Consider the following 4,201-nt stretch of genomic DNA (forward strand, 5'->3'; position numbering starts at 1 on the left):
TTCTTAAAACCTGCAGCAGTAAGATGTGAGATTGTGCACCTTAGGCCAAGCAAATTCCCTGATATAAAAATGGCATTACTCTGGGGTTGTACAGGACCCATTGCATCAAGTCCTTAAATGCTTTCAGTGGCTCTAGGGTCTTGCACAACTTAAAGAAGGAACAGGATGAACTTCCATTGTACAGAGGACCCAGGCAGTGATAAACCAATGATGCATGACTCTGCTGTACCCCAAAGTAGGAGAAGGGGGTAAGGCAATAGGCAGCTGTCCACAAGCTGGGCACAGACAACGGGACTGCTCAGAACACAGATCCACATGGCCCAAACCCCACGAAGGAGGGGGAGCAGTGGACCATGTCTGCACTTCTCCCCCTGTACCGAGCAGGAGTGCTGACAATTGTGCAGTCTCAGGGGCAAGTACCCAATTTGTGGGTATAAACTGTGCCCACAAAAGGGAGGCCGCTCAATGGAAGAAGTATTCCTTAACCACCAAAGTGATGCTTCTCCATCACAAAATCATACTGTCTGAAGGAATCATCCTCATAAATGCCATCCTTACAGGCATCCCCAAATTTCTGCATGTGACTGCATCCACCACCTCTTGGACTCAAGCTATTTAACAAACCTTGCTATGAATCACCCTCTGCCAGAGGCTTCCTGGGGGAATTGCAATGGCAGAGAGAGGGGGTCTAAGACCATGTGCGACAGGATTGTCATGTCCTTTAGCAATTCAAGATTAAAGGAATAGTCTTAGGTTGTTTTAAGCCCAATGCTTAAGTTTTATAAAATCACCCAAACCACTAGAGTTCAATAGAAATATCTCCATGGAATTCATTTTTTATTGCAACGAAACCAGTTTCTTTGTTATTCCTCTTTTCTTGTGTATGCAGCCATGTCACATGATTTTATTCCACTAAAACAGCATCTTTTATTCCACTAAAACAGCATCTTTAAATTACTTGAAACTGCTGCCCTCTGACAAGCAGCAGTGTTTTGTGCAACACAGAAGTGAAGACTGATACAGAGGAGTCATGCACACTGTGCTCACTCTTATGCAGGCTTTACTCTTGTTCTTGCTTGTTCCTCTGCTCTCGTAATCTGAAATAAAGTTGTTCCAGCAGAAAGTATCTGATTGTATGGGGAAAAAATATTAAACATTCCTGGTCGACTGCTGTAAGCAATGCTTAGATTTACAGTGTCACTTTAAAGGTTCCTACAGTGCTTTGTCAACATCTGGTTTGCTGGAGCTTCTTCAAAGTATGGATAGGGCCTGGCAATTATAAAGAGAAATAAAATTCCTGGATTGCCCCTGGACAGGGTGAAGTTTAAGCAAATTGGCATTCAGCGTATGTGTTGTACTCACAGGCTTGGAGATGCAAAAGCTGGAGAAATTATCAAAATCAAGAACAAATCCAGGAAAAAAATTAAACAAGTTTTAAATAATTGATATGGCATTGGAGGCAGCTTGCATCCATGGAGGGGAGATTAATAATGAATGAGAATGCTTCTCCTTCTCTAGGAACAGAAAGGTAGAAAAGTTGTCTAATGAGGCCTTTGTATATCACAATCAGTATTTACAGCCCAAGTGCAGATGGGCAAAACTGCAGCTGTTGCTGCTTCACTCTGGATTTTGGGTGCAGAGACTCACTGGAGCAGGAAGGGAAGGGGAGACCTGCCAGCTCAGGTAACTTCACACCCAGAGGGGGTAGGAACTGGGAGGCAGGGGGATCAAACTGAGCAAAAGAATCAGCAGGCAAAATAGCAGGAGACATGACCCAGTGCTGAAGGCACTGCTGGGCTGTGGAACGGTCTTCCATGTATATGGTGAGTGGAAGGCTCATCTCACTGGTCATTTAATATCAGACTTGACAAGGCACTTTTGTGCTGATCCAGCAAAAAATTAAAGCACATGCTTAACTTTGAACAAGCCAGTAGCTCTATTTAAGTCCCTTGATATTACTCACTATCTTATCGGGCTATCACCACCATCCATTTTCTATCTACCTATGTTCATATATGGCCCTCATCACTGTAGTATTAAAGCTGCTCCACTGAGTTAAAAAATGACAATGATGTCCTCCCTCTCTTTCCACAGAATCATAGAATATCAGAGTTGGAAGGGACCTCTGGAGGTCATCTAGTCCAACCCCCTGCCCAGAGCAGGACCAATCCCCAACTAAATCATCCCAACCAGGGCTTTGTCAAGCCTGACCTTAAAAATATCTAAGGAAGGGGATTCCACCACCTCCCTAGGTAACGCATTCCAGTGTTTCACCACGCTCCTAGTGAAAAAGTTTTTCCTAATATCCAACCTAAATCTCCCCTGCTGCAACTTCAGACCATTACTCCTTGTCCTGTCATCTGCTATCACTGACAATAGTCTAGATCCATCCTCTTTAGATCCACCTTTCAGGTAGTTGAAAGCAGCTATCAAATCCCCCTCATTCTTCTCTTCCGTAGACTAAACAATCCCAGTTCCCTCAGCCTCTCCTCATAAGTCATGTGTTCCAGACCCCTAATCATTTTTGTTGCCCTTCGCTGGACTCTCTCCAATTTTTCCACATTCTTCTTGTAGTGTGGGACTCAAAACTGGACACAGTACTCCAGACGAGGCCTCACCAGTGTCGAATAGAGGGGAACGATCACATCCCTCGATCCGCTGGCAATGCCCCTACTTATACATTCCAAAATGCCATTGGCCTTCTTGGCAACAAGGGCACACTGTTGACTCATATCCAGCTTCTCGTCCACTGGAAACCCTAGGTCCTTCTCTGCAGAACTGCTGCCTAGCCATTCGGTCCCTAGTCGGATGCAGTGCATCTGTCCCCAAGGACTTGTGCTCGTCCAGCTTTTCTAAATAGTCCTGAACCACTTCTTTCTTCACAGAGGGCTGGTTACCTCCTCCCCATGCTGTGCTGCCCAGTGCAGTAGTCTGGGAGCTGACCGTGTTCGTGAAGACAGAGGCCAAAAAAGCATTGAGTACATTAGATTTTTCCACATCCTCTGTCACTAGGTTGCCTCCCTCATTCAGTAAGGGGCCCACACTTTCCTTGACTTTCTTCTTGTTGCTAACATACCTGAATAAACCCTTCTTGTTACTCTTAACATCTCTTGCTAGCTACAACTCCCGGTGTGATTTAGCCTTCCTGATTTCACTCCTGCATGCCCGAGCAATATTTGTATACTCTTCCCTGGTCATTTGTCCAATCTTCCACTTCTCGTAAGCCTCTTTTTTGTATTTAAGATCAGCAAGGATTTCACCGTTAAGCTAAGCTGGTCACCTGCCATATTTACTATTCTTTCTACGCATCGGGATGGTTTGTCCCTGTAACCTCGATAAGGGTTCTTTAAAATACAGCCAGCTCTCCTGGACTCCTTTCCCCCTCATGTATTCTCCCAGGGGATCCTGCCCATCAGTTCCCGGAGGGAGTCAAAGTCTGCTTTTCTGACGTCCAGGGTCCGTATTCTGCTGCTTTCCTTTCTTCGCTGTGTCAGGATCCTGAACTCGACCATCTCATGGTCACTGCCTCCCAGGTTCCCATCCACTTTAGCTTCCCCTACTAGTTCTTCCCGATTTGTGAGCAGCAGGTCAAGAAGAGCTCCGCCCCTAGTTGGTTCCTCCAGCACTTGCACCAGGAAATTGTCCCCTACATTTTCTAAAAACTTCCTGGATTGTCTGTGCACCGCTGTATTGCTCTCCCAGCAGATATCAGGATGATTGAAGTCGCCCAGGAGAACCAGGGCGTGCAATCTAGTAGCTTCTGCGAGTTGCCGGAATAAAGCCTCGTCCACCTTGTCCCCCTGGTCTGGTGGTCTATAGAAGACTCCCACCACAACATCACCCTTGTTGCTCACGCTTCTAAACTTAACCCAGAGACTCTCAGGTTTTTCTGCAGTTCCATACTTGAGCTCTGAGCAGTCATACTGCTCCCTTACATACAGTGCTACTCCCCCACCTTTTCTGGCCTCCCTGTCCTTCCTGAACAGTTTATACCCATCCATGACAGTACTCCAGTCATGCGAGTTATCCCACCAAGTCTCTGTTATTCCAATCACATCATAATTCCTTGACTTTGCCAGGACCTCCAGTTCTCTCTGCTTGTTTCCCAGGCTTTGTGCATTTGTATATAGGCACTTGAGATAACCCGCTGATCGCCCCTCATTCTCAGTATGAGGCAGGAGCCCTCCCCTCTCACACGCTC

This window comes from Lepidochelys olivacea (genome assembly GCF_965140295.1).
Source record: "Lepidochelys olivacea isolate rLepOli2 genome assembly, chromosome: 22".
Taxonomy (NCBI): Eukaryota; Metazoa; Chordata; order Testudines; family Cheloniidae; genus Lepidochelys; species Lepidochelys olivacea.